The 17,843-nt window shown below is 44.7% G+C and overlaps 1 long non-coding RNA gene across 7 annotated transcripts in view; it reads left to right on the forward strand.

Moving 5' to 3' along the window:
• The first annotated feature begins 1,723 nt into the window (after nt 1–1,723).
• Nucleotides 1,724–17,843, forward strand: part of LOC144825091 (uncharacterized) — a 1,621,997-nt gene continuing 1,605,877 nt past the window's right edge. For all 7 annotated transcript variants that reach the window (XR_013609275.1, XR_013609265.1, XR_013609268.1 and 4 more), the window contains exon 1: nt 1,724–2,034. This is a non-coding gene — a long non-coding RNA (uncharacterized LOC144825091). The remainder of the gene's footprint in view (nt 2,035–17,843) is intronic.

Below are 17,843 nucleotides of genomic sequence, written 5' to 3' on the forward strand. Positions count from 1 at the left end.
CCCTCTGGGGCAGCATCCTTGCCCTTGCCCATCCCACTCCCACCCCTGACTCCATTGTGCCCAACTTGAATTGAGAACCTCTTTTTTGTCAAGTGTGCCACATAAACCCTCGTGGCAAGGTTTATAGGCAGTTGGTGATAAATTGTGAAGGATCCTTTTATAAAGCTGAAAGGCAGTGGCTATTTATGGAGAACTCTTTCATAAAACTGAGGCAGTGGCTAATTGTTTGTTAAAAACCTTCTGTAAAAATTTGTAGGCAGGGATGGTTTATTGTTATTGTTAAAACGTGGTGTTAAGGCCATTAGACAGTGGGGTACTGACTATGAACCTTTTTGTGAGAGTCAATCTGTTTATTGTGTAAAGCCTTTGTTCCATTGCTTGTTGTTTCTCCATGTTAATTTGTATTATTTAGCTGTTTGCAGAATGAATTGCACTCTCTTTTGTAAGTAAAAGCACCTGCTGGAGTTGTATTCAGTTATTTTGCTGCTGGGTTCTGAGTTTCCACCCACACCACCTCCCTGAGTACACCTTGGATCCCTCTGCCTCGCCACCTTGCGGGTCAAGTGCTTACGGAACACATGATGGTCAGTTTTGGATCAATAGTAAAGCTGTACCAGGACACTGGAGGTAAAAGGCTCCAACCGACCCTGTGGAAGCCATGTAACCCCTGGCTGCCCTGGGATCACAGAACCAGTTAGCAGAACCATTCTATTGGGAATTGGTGGATTCTGGAGTTTACAGCGCTTAGAAATAGAAGTGCGGCATGAAGCACCATACATTACATAAGATGTATTATACGCATGAATATAATGCACCTGATGTTTAATTCCAAAAAGAGGATTCCCAAGCTGCGGTTACTGAAACCCTCTCCCACTAAATCCCTGCATGAAAATTGCGATCAGCCAATCTCAACTTGTTCTCCACTCCAGTCTCCTTTTTTTACCTAAACAGTGATTCTGATCACTCAGCCTCCTGGTATCCCAGCACTCTCTCCTTACCAAAGGGTGAGTGTTCGCCCGCTCCCACTATTGAAGGCGGCACAAAAAACTCACCTCATCCTCTGGGAGAAGCACAGCAGCTGAATATCTAACCCATCAAATTATTTCACTTGATTCTGGCATAGCCCTTACCCTGCCCAAACCAGGATACAAATGTATACTATTACTACATTCTGTGCTTCTAAAGTTATCATCCTCTGCTGTTCACTCAACACCACCTCTCATACAATGGGGTAGCAAGGGTGATGCAGGCCCTAATGCAAGAAAGAAAATATGCCCCTCCTCTTGCTTTGGTCACAAATAAAACAGCCATAGTTCGGGAGATATGGGCCTCTAGAACCCCAGGACACTGAAGTCACTGCACACAGTGCTTTAAATGGAAATATAGAAGAGCAGGTACTCACTATTTAGAGTACCTGTGTGCTCCTGAGTAATGCCGGTACTCTCTCATTAAATATATTGAAGCAGTGCTGCAGGAACTCTCCTATTCAAATTAAAGAAGTGCAGGTACACAACAAAGGACAATCACTGCCCATTTAAGGCACTGATTGCATCTGCTGCACTATTGATAGTAGGACCCCTGCTCCCATACACCAAAGCGTAGCCAGTGCTTATTTTGTTGTTATGGTAGTAGAGCTCTTCCTGCTAGGCTGGATGACGCTCATTTATGATGCACTCAGTGTTCTATATGGTGATGTCATCTGTAAGCCATTGGTGACAGTTGGGCCAGCTGCGTCTGGCAGGGATCGTTTGGGGTTCTCTAATGAATAAACTACGAAGTGAAGATTCACCTGTTGTTCCAGCTTGTTTTCCCTACAACATTTTTGGCGACGCTGCTCCAGACGCGGCGATGTGTTAGAGATAGTGCGACCCTGAACGAGAATTCGAATCGACGCGTGTTAACTGCTCACGAAAAGGAATGAAGAAGGTGCGGTGTGTGTATTGCAAAGGGAGCATACCAAACACCGTGTGAGCGGAGTGTCAACTACAATATCACGATAAGAGGAATGCTGTTAATTATAATCGACCATTTCAAGTAAGCGAACTTTGTTTGAAAATTATCGCGCAGCAGTGAAGAATCTTAGCGCAACCTGTGTGGATTAAGTTTAACACTGTAAAAGTAACCGTGAAGCAATATAAATTGCGCTAAAATAAAGTTTGTGTGAAAAGTAGGTTTGCGCGTCAAAGTGAGTTTGAACTGTTGTCAGAATTCGAGGTTGCGAAGTCAAGGCAGCGCTTTGAAAGACTGAGTCACACCTACTGTATATAATTGTACCACAGGAAAACAGTTGAAATACTCATTTGGCACAGCGAAAGATAAATGTACCAGCCTAACAGATAACTGTTCTCTATTATAAACGCGGTATATGTGTCAGCGCGAGCTAGCAGAGAAATACAGCGTAACGGAAATGGAGGCTGCAGCGTGTACTAGGCGGAGCGCGGGCAGATTGTGACATGTACTGAGTCTCAAAGGAAAATACTTGCAGCGCAGATAAAGCGTTGTGCTGTTTAGCTTAAGGAACGCTTGTCTGAGCAAGGGTGACAGAGTGCTGTTAAGGAACACATTAAACAGTTCCCATCATTTGTCGGCATCGCACTGCAAACTCTGTACTGGTGATTATTGACATTGTGTTCAAGAAAGTGACACATAGTGAAAACAACAAATATTAAGCGAAATAGGAACAGGTAAATAAAACAACTTACTGCCAGTACTGTACATCGACTTGTAGTGAAACCTTGAGCTGAAGTGAAACCGGAAAAGTTACGAACATTCTCATTGGTTGAGGAGAGCCAGTGGAAAGGCATTCAAGTTTTGTAAAACTTCTAGTAAGGTCTGCTGCCACCTTCTGGTGGGGAACGGAAATGGATTTTAGAAATGCAATTGCTGTTCCACCAGCTTTTCTAATGTCGCCTGGAGAACCACCCGTTGAGTGGGAGGAGTGGATAGAGAGCTTTGAATATTACTTAATAGCGCTGGATGGCACAAAATTTCCACCGGTTAGAAAGAAGGCTCTGCTTTTAGGGTCATTAGGAAAGGAGGGGCAACATATTTTTAAATATCTGCCACCTGAGGGTAATGCACAAGGAGGAGCGTTGGAGGATGTGTTAAAGGAGGCAGTGTTAAGGTTGTAAAAGAAGTTTGCGAAGCAAGTTAATGTGGTGATGAGACGACACAAATTCTACACTAAACCTCAACGTGAAAATGAAAGTATTGATAATTTCGTTGTTAGGTTGGGAGAACTCTTGGCGAAATGTGAATTTGGTCATATGCAAGAGGAAATTATAAGAGACCAACTGATTGTACAGTGCTCTTGCAAAAAGACTCAAGAGAGACTTTGGGCGGCTAGCAATCCAACACTCAAGGATGCAATAGCTATTGCCAAAGTTGTGGAGGAGTCAGAAAAATGTATGAGGGAAATGAAGATTGCTTCCAACAAAGGGAAAGATGATGATGTAGCAGTTCTGCAAGATGATAATGACAGTGTAAACGCTGTAAAGAGTAGATCACAGAGCAGTTCTGGTGCCAGTGGGAAGAACAAATATCAGAAGCAATGGAGTAAAGTGCCTGGAAAAAATGTTGGCAGGCAGTGTACCAGGTGTGGTAGTAGCTATCATTTGTCTGATTCGAAACAATGTTATGCAGTAGGAAAGGACTGCCTAAAGTGTGGAAAGAGAGGTCATCTGGCAAGAATGTGCAAACAGCAAGGAAACAAAGTGGGTGCTGTGGAAGAAGCACAAACGTCTTATAGGGTGATAGTTGTTGATGGAGAAAATGGAACCGGAGGTGGCAGGAGAAGAACGGAGGAGAGTACGTCCAAAAGCGGATTTTGAAATCAATGGAAGCAATGTATCTTTGATGGTGGATACTGGATCGCTCTATACCATTATTCCACTTAAGCTGTTTCAGGAGACATGGCCGGAAGTGTCTTTGTCTTCTTCGGATGTTGTTTTGAAGTCTTACCAAGGCAATGACATAAGTGTGGTGGGATACTTGGACGCGAAGATCAGTTTCCAAGGAAGATATACCCAAGGGAAGATTTATGTGGCTGAGGAAGGACCACCCATTTTAGGTTGGCCACATCAATTTGATCTGGGTATAAAGGTGGATCCAAGGTCAGATGTTCCTGTTTTGGCTGTGCACAATATAAGCTTGGATGACATATTAGAACAGCACAAGGCTGTTTTTGAACCAAGATTGGGACAATTCAAACAATATGAACATGAAATAAAGTTGAGGATAAACTCTGTTCCTGTGAAACATGTGGCAAGGAGGGTTCCTATGGCTGCGAGGGGAAAAGTTAAAGAGATCATTCAACAATTGTTGGACGATAAAGTAATAGAACCGGTTGAAGCGACGGATTGGTTATCTCCAGTAGTGATAACTAAGAAGGCAGATGGCTCACTCAGATTCTGTGTGGACCTAAGAAGCCTGAATGAGAATGTAATAATGGACAGGTTTCCACTGCCGAATATTAATTAATTGGTGTTGATGCTGAATGATGCAAACTTCTTTTCAAAACTAGATATGTGGAGTGCATATCATCAAGTCAAGTTAGCTCCACTTTCTAGACATTTAACTTTGTTTATAACTGGTGAAGGCACTTTTCAGTTTTGTGGGCTTCCTTTCGGATTATGTTCGGCAGCGAGTGTGTTTCAACGATTAATGTCCTCTGTTCTTGCAGGTGTGGAGAAAGCAGTGGTGTTCCAAGACGATGTCTTGGTGTTTGGAGGGAATGAAGAAGAGCACAACCAGTCTTTAGCAAAAGTATTAAGATGTATAGCCAAGGCAGGGTTGACTTTGCATAGGGAGAAATGTAAATTTTTCACAAAGGAGGTAGAGAATTTAGGCCATTTGGTTACGAGTGAGGGTGTTAGACCAAAGGAAAATCTGGTTAGTGCAATAGTTAATGCTCAAATCCCACATGACAGAGACACCTTGAGATCCTTTATGGGTCTTGTGGAATACTATGCTAAGTTTGTGTTTGATTTTGCACAAAAGACAGAACCCCTGAGAGAATTACTGAGGCGTGGAAGAAAGTTTGTTTGGGAGGAAAAACAGCAGAAAGCTTTTGATATGATTAGAGATGATATTACACATGCTGGGGTACTAACTCCATTTTAAGAGTGGCATCGAGAGTGTTGTTACTGTAGATGCGAGTGCTGTGGGAATTGGGGTGGTTTTTGCACAAAAGCATGGCAAAGAGGAGAAGACGGTTGCTTTTGCATCCCGATCATTAACTGAGGTTGAGCGGAACTATGCAGTGATAGAGAGGGTGGCGTTGGCGGCAGCCTGGGCAACCAACTATTTCAGAGTATTTTTGCTGGGCAGTCCATTTATATTGCGAACGGACCATAAACCATTATTAAAGGTTCTGGGTCCGGGACGGATTCAAAATTGCTCTTGGAGACTAGCTAGGCTGGCTGTGAGATTACAGGAATTTGATTGCAAGCTTGAATATGTGCCAGGGTGGAGGAACAAAGTGGCGGATTGTTTGTCACGTTTACCTGACAAACGAGGGTTGGTGGTGGATTTACCAACTGAAGAAGTGGTGGCGAATGTGGATGATGCTTTGGAAGCATATGCAAATGCCATTCAAAGGAGTGCTTGGTATAAGCATATGGAGGATGATGATGTTTTGAATGTTGTTGTGAATTTGATCAAAGGATGTATTCTGAGAGAGAGTAACTTACCTGTGGAGGTCAGACCGTTTCTGAAGATTGTAGATGAGTTGTCTTTTACTGAGGATGGTATCATTATGCGTAAGGAGAAATTTGTGCCACCCTATGGGTTGCGTTCTAGACTAATTAGTTTGGCTCACGAGGGGCATTTAGGGCAAACAATGACATTGAAGAGATTGAGGAGAATTATTGGTGGCCGAACATGGATGTTGAAGTAAAGGATTGGGTGGTGCGGTGTCAAGCCGGTAAGGAATCTGAGAAAAGATTGAGGGTAGGTTTAGGTGTTTCTAATGAGCCGCAGCATATTTCTCAAGCGGAGAGAGTGAGGGAGAAGGTGTGTTTGGATTTTATTGGTCCATTTTCGCTTTTGCCAGAGAACCAGAAATATGCGTGGGTCTTAGTTGATGCTAAGTCTAAGTGGATTGAAGTAGCCTTCATGAGTTCTATTACCACGAGTGCCACCATTGGTGTTTTGAGTGAGGTGTTCAAAAGAGAAGGATTTCCATCAGTTCTTCTGACTGATAACGGGACGAAATTGATGTCTTGTGAGATGAAAGAATTTTTGGATTCTGTTGGGGTCAAACACTCCTGTTGTTCATTGTACAACCCTCAGGGAAATGGGTTGGTGGAGCGCATAAATAGAATGGTAAAGGGTACTATGCAATTGGCACATAGTGCAGGTCTGTCTGTTGTTGGTTCTGTGAGCGAGATGTTGTGGGCTTATAGGACAACATCAAACAGTAGTTTGGGGCAAAGTCCATTTGAAATGATGCGTGGAAGGGAAGCTGGTACAAAATTACTTCCATCATGGATGCGTGAAAAGTCTACTCATGATGTAAAAAGCACTGTGTCTAAGGGGAAAGGTGAAAAATTGTTCATTAATGTGGGTGATTGGGTCAAAGTTAAGCCTGGTCTTCACACTAATTTTTTTAATAAGTTCAGAGGCCCGTTTAAAGTGAAAGCTGTTGGAGGAAATTGGGTTAAGCTGATGAATGGGCAGACATGGAGTTAAGGCGTGTTGCTTTGTATCAAAGGCAAAATGCTAAGTCCAATGTGAGTTCGGAGGAGATTTCTCTGAGTCTTCGCCTTGGATGTTGATGACTGATGCAGAATTTTCAAAGGGAGGAGCTGGTGGTGATTTAAACAGGTGTGGGGTTAATGAGTTTGTTGGGGAAGAAGGTGATGGAAGGGGAGGAGATGGGTTGTTGGGATCATCTCGTGTTTTGAGGGAGGCGGGAGAAAGAAGAGCACCTGCGTACTTGAGCGACTATGTTGCTGTTGTCTGAAATAAAATCTTTAGAGCTATTTTTTTTCAATTTCGTTTTACAAATTTCTTTTGTGGTTCATCTATTTAAGCAATCTCTCTCATTTCTTTTCTTCTTTGTTTTCTGTCTGTGTTGTTTATTTCTTTTATTGAAATTTAAGATAGGGAGATATGTTGTGGTATTAGAGCTCTTCCTGCTAGGCTGAATGACACTCATTTATGATGCACTCAGTGTTCTATATGGTGATGTCATCTGGAAGCCATCGGTGACAGTTGGGCCAGCTGCGTCTGGCAGGGATCGTTTGGGGTTCTCTAATGAATAAACTACGAAGTGAAGATTCACCTGTTGTTCCAGCTTGTTTTCCCTACAACATTTGTTTAAGAAAAATAGCCCTCTGTCTAATGCCAGGGTTCCTGAATACTAAGACTGTCTACTTGTGATAACTCACCATGCCTAGATCTTCCACCACTGTACATTTCCTGGCCCTTTATCTCAGTCTGCCTGTTTTTAGGTTTCGCCTGGAGAACGGAGCGTAAGCTCCGCCTCCAAGAGAAATCTCTTGATTTCAGTAAGGACTCTGGAATACGCCCCCCTGTCCCATTGGCTAGCTCCATAAATGGAGGCTAGCCATTGGAACAGAGATCTGTCCGTCATTCACGGACCAGATTCGGGGGCGTTCCCGAGATTTTTTCCATGGGCGTTCCCTCTGTGTAGTCATCGGGCGGTGGGCGGGGTTTCTTTTTTTGTGTCCTCCGTGTTTGCTTTTGTCATTCGAGGCCGACCGCCGCCGGAAGAAGTCTTCCTCTGGTAAGTGCTTGCTGCGTCTGTAGTGGGGGCCAGCGTCTCATGTCGTCTGTGCCGTTCCGCCCCCCCCCTGTCCGTGCGCCATTCCCGCCCCCTCCCCGTGTGTCTGTTCCGCCCCCCTCCCCGTGTGCCCGTTCCCGCCCCCCTCCCCTTTCACTCTCCGTTGCTTGTTCTCTCGTCGCAACCGGCCACATCCAGGAGGCCTCGGGCGGCGGGGAGCAGGCCACGGGTGGATCCGGGGCCTCTCGTGGGCCTGCGCGCCGCACGCTGCCAAGCCATATGCGCCGCGAGGCAGACTGGGCCTGCTTTGTTCCTGCGGGAAAGATTGTAAACGAGACACTGCGCCGGCTACCGCGCGCTCCTCCCACAACTCGCGGGATGGGCTTGTTTTTGCTGGTGGTTGCTTCGGGAGTCATTACAGCTGCTGGTTCTCACTTTCGCCGTCTCCGCCCTTCCTCTGATGTGTTGTCTTAGCTCTCGTGTTCCAAGTCCCGCAGCTTGTGTTTTTGGTGCAAAGTTGACTTTCTATTAAAAGATTTGGAAAACATCGTGGGCCCGTCCAGGTCTGCTTTGGAGCACGTTTTGAGCTCAGGTGTGTTTATTTCTCCTGTCGCCACCTAAATTTGCTAGAGCAACAGTCAGATTTATTTTCGTGCCACAATAAAGCACGCATACTCTTGTCAGAGCAAAGCGATTTAAAGAGAGGTTCCATTGAATTCAGTGCCGGTCAGTCTTAAGGTGGGTGGCGTGTTACCACATTGCAGTCAGTCGAGGTGAGCCATTCCTGATGGATGAAGGTCTGCTACCTTGGAGATTTGCAATGTGCTGTTGCATTCACATAGCGCTTCATACCTCCGGCGATACGCCAAAGCGCTTAGTGATGGAAGGGTGATCACATTGAAGTGAACGGGGTGAACTGTTCTGAAGAGGCTGGTTCCATTAAAGCCAGTTGAGGTTACCACGATTCGCGCACCCAGCACTAGCACCTTTACCCCTAAATGCGCCCTCCAAGACTCATTGTGTTTACTTGGTCTGCTTTTGTGCATAGCATGACCCGCGGAGCTGCGACTGCGTTTCAGCACATACACATGAAAAGAAAGGGCGATCTTGCGATGTGTTTGAACGCTCGGAAGTGTGTAGAATGTACCATTTCCAAGAGGGTGACATTGGTTGGCAGAGCGAGCGATTGCTCTGAGTTCGAGGGATGTGAAACGCCGCAGGGAAGATTATGTGCCCACCTGCCAAGAAACCGTGCATTTTTTGTAAATCAAACAATCGCTCCTTTAATCATCTCCCACTCCCGGATTTGGCAGATATTGGCATATAAAGCAAAGTGGTTTGACATCTGTTGCGTATGCTGGAAGGTTTCATCTTAATAACAATGACGTGCTCCAAGCCAAAGTGTCCGGCAAGTTGTACATCCTGAGGGTGTGGCTTACCCCCTGTCTTCAAAAGTGTCATGCGTCCTAATGTCAGATGTCTCTGCTTGAAGTCAATTAGTTGAGATGCCTTCTACATAGAGGCGCGTGCCTGTGTCTCAGTGGGTTATCTGCCGCCGCCAGCACTCTGCACCTGCACTTCTTTCATTTGGAAGGGATTGCACCGGCACTTCTCAGCACTGCTCCCATGCTATTAAAGGGGGAGTAACATCACTTCTCAGGAGCAAACGTGCTCAAGGATAAGGAGCACTTACACTAATATATTTCCTTTTCAAGCACTGGTCTCCACTGTTTAGTGTATGGTTGCATTTGTATACGCTTACTACCCCTGTGTGGGGAAAGACACACCAACACGGATAGCTGGCTACACTCCACAGGCTGCATGGTTAAAAGGTTGTAGTTTTTGTTCTGAGCCTAGTTGGGAAGTGCTTTCATATTGTGCAACATGACTACCAAAGTGCAGTTATCGAGTTACGGGACTGAGTGCTTGGCGGTGTTACAGTACTCAGCGCTTGGCAGTGTGATGGGGTATGTGATGGATAAGATGTGTAAATTACAAGTGTAATTATGAATACAACATGCAGGCAGCTACACAGCACCAGCCTAGCCTCAGGGGCTGCGGAATGCTGCGCACACGTGCACCAAGTAAGGGAGGCATTGAATACAGGTCATAGAACTTTGGAGCAGGGGTGCATGTTTCTGATACGTTCTTGGTGCCATGATGGCATTGGAGATGTAAAAAGACACAAACCGCAACATGCCAAGACACTGCAAAAACTGGGGAGGCGTGCATTTTTTGTTTTTTACTTTAATCGGGGTACCTGGTGGAAAGTTCAATAGCCCAATTGCAAATGTTTTTTACTTAATTCATTTGTTATATTATCGGGTTTCCACATTCACTGAACTTCTACTGAAAAAAACAGCTGTCTCGGAACTTGTTTTTGGTGTGTAATGCTGAAAATACGTTTCACCAAATATGTTTTAAATTTTATCAGTAGAATTCTTATTGGCTTTTTTTCCATTGGTACATCTAGAGAACAACTTCCCCAAAACACACATGCTGCCATTCCACTGGGTCATGTAGAGACCTTTTGTAACAGGTGAACAAGATTTGACTGTATTTGAGAGCAGAATTTTAAATTTGTTGAGAAATGTCAGAAGCGGGTCTGAAAGGGAAGTTTCCACTTTTTATACAGGGAGTTTTGTGTAAGGTAAGTGGCACCGAGAGATTTAGGATGCTTCTCTGTGTGCCGCACTCTAAAATAAAATGCAGTGTTCAGACCTTTATCTCACCCCCCGTCAATCCCCCCTTCACCCGCACCAGTGCTTCGTGCAGCATGTGACCCGCACCCACATTCCAGCTGCACCCCTCCTTCCCCTGCAGTGCCCTCCAGCGACTCACCCAGTGTCTTGACAGCTCTGTTTTGGAAGCAAATCGCTCTTAATATATGCCAGACGTAATACTCTGGTTAATCCAAGAGAGAGCAGCCCCGCTTAGCTCCTCTTTGAATATTAAGGTGCGGTGAAGGATGCTGGCAAGCAGGGACCTGTGTGTGTGTGTGTGTGTGTGGCTCTGTGTGTGTGTGCAAATGCAATAGGTCTTGCATTTGCGAGAGCTAAAGCTATTGGCATTTTAAATGACAATGCCATTTATTTAGCTGTTTTCAAAACCAACCCATCAATAAAAAGTTTGTCATTTACAATGCCAATAGCTCTAACTTTTACAAAGGCGAGACCGTTGCATTGTAAATGCTTGTTTTTATTCTTGCTTTCATCTGTTTGTTACTGTTTTCCTGTTTCTCTCTTGCTCGGATAATAAAAAACATGCCATGCTCTCCAAAAATTAGTACCGTGCCCACTACCAGCAACCATTCACATAAATTAAGATCTGGGGCCCATATTTATTATGGGTTTGTGTCGCCGTTGCACCACACAAGGGCCACACCAACCCTATATTGCCATTTACCAAGCCGCGCAAGGCCACCTTGTGGGGCCCTCTCTGGCTTGGTAAAGTGGAGTAATGCAAGGCAGCTCAAATCACTTCCTTTTGTTACTCTGTCCCAGGGAGGGGTTACATGGGTGGCACCTGGGTGTTCTCACACTTTCACCTATGTATTTCGGTGAATCCCCATATTTACCATTAGTGGTGGACCTGGGAATGCCTCAAAAAGTGACACCTCCCATGACGAAGAGAAATATACCAATTTCTCTTAGTTTTTGCCTCATTTTGCAGCACACACAAAAAGAGGAAAATGCCTCTCAGGATTGCTTTCTTGCAGGAAGGTCTCCCTTCCTACATGAAAGCAATCCTGCCTACAAAGCAGGCACCCTTGCACCATGGTGCACGGGAGCCTGCGTTGGCACGAGGCAGCCAAAAGCGTGTCAAAGCAAGGAAAGGACAGGAATATGCAATAAAACAGTGGTCGAAGTGGGCGGGATTGGCAGGGCACGGCGTGCCCCTACTTCTATAATTCAATAGATCCTGTGCCCCTACCTTTTTTTAGTTTAATAATGCATCCCAGGATGGCAGAAATAACCAAGTCCTGCAGAGAAGGCTTTGGATTCCTGCCTGTTCGGTGGACAGAGAAGGAAAAGGACTCTGCCTTTCCTTTTTGCCAGAGAAGACAAGGACAGTGTCCACTTCTGCTCTGTCGCTGGCAGCTGCTCCTCCTCCCTTTCTTACTCTTACTCCCTCTTTCTGTCTCGCTTCTCCTCACTAAAAACCGTGACTTCAAGAAACGGCTCTCATCCTCTCTTTCTTCCTTTCGTTTATTTGTTCTCCTGTGAAATGGTTCCAAAAAAGAAAAATACTTTTGCTACAAATGTTGTATTTTTCTGGCATTATTTTATTCCAAAGTACAGCCTTGGGAAGGAGAGAAATAAAAGTTTCAACTATGAAAAATAAATAAATAACTAAATAAAGCAAGACAGTGTTCACAAAGTGGCTGGATTGGTTTTATTCAGACCCAAACACATTAGCTCCACTATACAGAGTTTGCCAGTGAAGCGCTACTTTTGTTGGTGGTATGTTCGAACAACGAGTTCCACAACCACGACTTCCCTAACAACGAGATCGCAACCGCGACCTCGTCTAAACCACGACTTTTTTTTCCACGCATTCCTTTATCACGTTTTTTCGTGGTAAAGAAATGCGTGTTTTAAACAAATGCTTTACATCTAGTACCCCAATCGCTCCACTCCTTATAAACTAATTACACCCACCCTAAAAATAAACACGATTACCCACACACACCTGAGGCTAAGCTGGTGCTAATTTCTACTTTCTCCTCCTCGAATATCCCTCACCGCCCTTCCTTCCCTTCCGCGAGAGAGTTCTGGGTACAGGGCTTACTGCAGAAGCCTCACTCACAGTTGTCGGTAATAAACTTGAATTTGATGTTCTTTTGCTTTTTTTGAACAAAAATACTGATTAATCAAATTAGCCCAGCTACAGTGCTAGAACTGTGCTGTGCATTTCTTCATGTCAACAGCACTCACGAATATACAAGAGGCTAAACTGCTTCGCCCGGTTGCTCTGCCCTCCTGCCAGGCACAGTGCGTTGCTGCTGAATTTTGAACAGACTAGCAGCACAAGAAAAACTAACAGGAAATACTGCCATAATTCCTTAGAGTGAGACGCATCCCATTTCCGTGGATCAATTGAAAAGGCCTCCTTCGCCTGCTCATTTGCACATGCCGTGGCATAGGTTGCAGCTGGTGTAAGGCACAATCCGTGAGGAGGGCTAGGTGTGTTGATGACTTCACGTGCCTAAAGAGAAACATGAAACCCGAATTTGCGTTCCGGCAAGTTTCACTTCTCATGATTGGAGAGTGTCTCCTCGCACGCTGCAAACTTGCGCTCTAAAAAGATGTGATACGTGCCAGCTTGACTGATTAAACCAGGTGACCCTGCCAGCCTCGCGCGCACGGAGAGGGAGCCACACATGGTCATCTTCTGGGGAAGAATGCTGGCGCAGAATAGGGCGTAGAAGAGTGACCTTCCTTGGCAGCAGTCCGGGGGGCGGAGAGGAATTGCATTTCCAAGATTGAAGAGTGCATTTCTAGTCCGGGAATCGTTGTTTAGAAGAGTCGTTGTTCATGCCTTCGTTGTTCAGCATTTGGCGTTGTTTCCACTTCGTTGTTCAGGTAAGTAGTAATTAAAACTTCGTTGTTTAGGATGTTTCCCACTTTTGTTTTTATCTTTTCTTTGAGCAGCGTTGTTTTCCCTGAATGAGGAAGCGCACCATTCCTGGAGATACTGTAATGCCGGATTGATGGGTGGATTGGAAAACAAAATGCGTACCGCGGCTCGGTGTTCATGGATGTGGTCTTTTTAAACCATACTGCTTACGTTTTGTAAGGATATAAGCAATGGACATTAAAGGATCCCTTCCAGGCCCTGTAGTCATGTCCTTAACTTTTCAGGCATGCACTCACTGACTAGTGAGTGTAAATGCGTTAAGTTAACCATGTTACTCCTGCTTACATTTCACATGCTTAACTTCATCTTGCATTCCCAATGTGTTTGCTTTTTTCAGGATGTTATGTTTTTTTAGGCAGCGTATTGCTCTTGTCTAGTGCGTAATTTGAACTGAGTTGCATCCAGGTATTTATAGCAGAGCACAATTGAGTTGTAGTTGAAGGCTGTGTGAGTATCTCTCAGTGGGGCAGTATGGTGTTCAGTGGGGGAGAGGATGTGGCACTGTGGTCAGAACTGCCAAATTTGGAACGAAGGATACAGGTTCAGCCTTCATGACCAGTCCCCCATACCACTTTCCTGAGGGAGCACATTCCCATGCTAGGCCTTAGAAGGCCCGCAAGACCATATAAGCCCTAGTGTCTTACATCCGCAGGATTACCATAGTAGTGGCAAGTGTGGGTTAACCTTGGAGGGCTGTCCACCCCAATCCATACTGAAGTTCACCTCTAGTCTTTGAAGTTCACCTCTAGTCTTGCAGGCAGGCTTATGAAGCAGCACACCCTAGAGCAACAGTGACTCTGTCACTGAGGTCACAGGACCCTTGAGAAGTGCCAGCTCTAGGGCGGTGTGACCAGTGTGTTCGCACTGGGTGCTGACTTTGGTTGGCAAGTATATTATGGTTTTAAAAGTCCTTGCTGCCTCCTTCCTGGCCTCCAGCAATTTTTGGCAACAATAAAAATAGTTTGATAACTCTGTTCATTAATATTCTTCCTAGAGAGTGTTCGGAGCTTTGTCTAGTGGAAGTTTTGATTCATGGAATGGTGACGCAGAGGGTTAATGTGCCTGCTGCAAAGAACATGTACCATGCAGACCACAAAGTGCCGTTAATAGGTCAGTGGGTTACTGCTTTTGTCAGACAGATCTTTGGTTACTTGCAGTTTAGAAGTTAAAATCCTAACATCAGTATCAAATCAGCTTATTTATTTATTTATTTATTTATTACATTTGTATAGCGCATTATCACCGATTGGTCTCTAAGCGCTTGTACTTGAGAAACTGATCTTTACAGATTTACTGATCTTTACAGCTTTATTCAGTTTTCCTTTAACACATTAAAAACCACAAAAGCAGTTTTATAACGACACTTGAAACTTGTGACTGTTATTCTCTAATCATAAAACGACCACTGCAATACAATGTTAAATACACAATGCACATTCCATCCCTTTCCCTTGGTGCAGAGTAAGGTGTCATCCTGCGTTGCCTGAATGTATTGTAAATATGGTGTCGATCCTTCCAATCTGTCATGGTGCCACGTGTGGCTATGTACATTGTTTCTCACAGAAACGTTGTAAACTGCCAATACATACAAATGAAGCCTTTGGTGATATGTATATGTATGCCTGTGTATGTATATAAATATGTAGGATTGGGCGCGCACAGCGAGGGAGATACAGAGACGGGTAAAGGATCCGAGAGTAGGGCGCGTTTCCGACTCTCCTCATATCAGGCCACGCTGCAGTCTTGCCTGGAAAGAGCGCCTGCTGTCACCGACGCTTTCCACGCTCGGGCTTCTCGGCGGCTCCTTTTAATAGGCCGCTGGCAAGAGTGATGGGCGCGCGCTGTCTCCGGGCCTCATCTTCTCGCAGCCGGGGCCCGTCAGCCCAATTAATCATCACGCACTTCATTACGGCGGCTCGGAGCCGGCTACGGCAGCGTTTAGTGACGGATGCAGCTCTCGCGAGGCCGCGGCCATCATGAACACAGCTCCCTCGGACCGAACAGCTCGTGCCGCCTCACCGCCAAAATGATCAAAATAAGATAAATTTTCGTCACACGACACACATGATGCTCATGTTCAACCCCGTCAGGTATCTTGCCAGTTGTGTTGTTGTAGCTGTTGCTGTCATTATTACTAGTTATTGCTTCTAATAACAAAAACGAAAAGTGTATTAGTAATAGTATTAATTAAACAATTCAGATAATAGCATTCTTAGTCTTAATAATACGTATAACAATAACATGGTGTAGTGTGGACAAACGACAGCCACAATAAAAGTAAACGTTACTTTATTATTAGATAACAAGGGCCCGCTGGGCGCAGAAAGAAGAACAGCATCCGCCGTGAGAGTCAGCTGTCAACTGTCAAACAGTCACGGTGACGTCACATAAATAGGTCATGAACATTCCACGATGACACCATATGATGTCGGATCATGGAGCTGGAAAACATACTATGCTACATAACCCCATGCATGGTATTATAACACAATATCAGGTACAACACCTCCCTTTCTTTACATTTGAAAAGAACAGAACAGTCTCTACTCCATTACATAGTCCTGGAATCTTTTTGGCAAGTTGACAACTCTACCCCCTCTGGATGTAAAACCCACCACAGGTGTAAGTGCAACGTCCCCCACGACTGCTGCAGAGGAACTAGCTCCTTCTAGGGTTGGGCATATCATAGAGTCTTCTCGGGCTAAAACAATGTTATCTTTTTCAACAATTGAACTCCTAGACCTTCTTCCCAACTGCGGCGAACAACTAGGTCTGGCAGCAGCATGTGACTGGTTTTGCGTTTCAGGTATGTCTTCCCACTCAAGCACACTATCATCACATCTCCCTTCATCCTTTTGCTCATTTTTCATTATTATCTCCTCCTGACCACGTTTCAGTCTCACTACATCGTCTTTACTACGTCAACCTTCGCCTTCTATGTACACAGCACCACTAGAAGACTTACAGATCTTCATCGGTTTACTGAACTTAGATTCACCCTTGCTTATTGATCCAGGTTTTCTTACCAACACCCAATCACCTGGTGTCACATACTTGTCTTTCACCCTGTTCACCACATCAGAGTATGCCTTGGCTTTCATCTGTTTATTTTCAATGTTCTCTTTTACTATGAGCTCCTTCTCACGTATTTCAGTTGACTCGACATCGGTTACTTTCCATCCACCTATAACTCTACAATGGGTTTCTGGTGCACCTATCCCAGCATGCCTCACGCGTACAGCTGAGGTGATTCTCTGCGCCTTCAGTTTCTGCCTGACACTGACAGGAATTCGCGCCAAAACCTTAGGTAATACAACAGCCGAATTTTTTACTTCAGTTGTCTTCGTTGCATATGCCAGCCAATCCGCTGTTACTTATAAAGCTTACAGTTAGCGCTTATGTTAAATAACTTCACAGGCTTATTTCAGCGCTCGGTATTTTTCACACAGCTAGCTATCTTCATGCGTAACTGCAGCGCTTCTTTAAACTCATACAGCTTGCTCCTCTCACAGGCGACGCCTCTCAGCCACAACACGGTACTTACTCCGCGTATTTTCTTATCTTCTATCTTTGATTTTTAAGTCGATTTCGGGCTTCTTAAATCAAACCCTCATCTTCATCAGATATATCACCCGCAGGCCCTTGCTGGTCCGAAGTCCTCGTCGCCAATTGTAGTGTGGACAAACAACAGCCACAATAAAAGTAAACGTTACTTTATTATTAGATAACAAGGGCCCGCTGGGCGCAGAAAGAAGAACAGCATCCGCCGTGAGAGTCAGCTGTCAACTGTCAAACAGTCACGGTGACGTCACATAAATAGGTCATGAACATTCCACGATGACACCATATGATGTCGGATCATGGAGCTGGAAAACATACTATGCTACATAACCCCATGCATGGTATTATAACACAATATCAGGTACAACACATGGCTTGCTGCAATGATATTCTTGTAGCTTTACAGTGTTAGCTGTAGTAGTACTAGTTTTACCCAGTTCACTTGTTTTTCCGTCCGTGCACATTATTATTATTTTTTTTTTTTTTAAAACCTTTATTGAAAATTATAAGCAAACAAATACGGGCCTACAACCCAGGGGCCGGCCACAACAACATTTAAAGCACAGTAGCAAGCAATTAGGCGACTCAGCAACTTAATAAGACTAGCGCGATTATCACGAGGTACACTATAAACACGTGCGTTGCAGAGAAGTAGGATAAATGAAGGTTTAATTTTAAAGGTTTTTAAGCGTGTCCAAAACAACAAAAAGCAAGAAGGATCAGAGTCCAAACGATACATCCAGGACAAAGGTGGGCTACGGTCATCAGAAAAAGCATCAAACATTATTCACAAGACATCCGGCAGGGGTCAGATAAATCAGGATATATAACGAACACACAGTACAATACACCCCAGCCACTACCCATATCCCCCAATCCACCCCAGGACTCCAAG

The sequence above is a fragment of the Lissotriton helveticus genome, chromosome 1_1 (assembly GCF_964261635.1).
Source record: "Lissotriton helveticus chromosome 1_1, aLisHel1.1, whole genome shotgun sequence".
Lineage (NCBI taxonomy): Eukaryota > Metazoa > Chordata > Amphibia > Caudata > Salamandridae > Lissotriton > Lissotriton helveticus.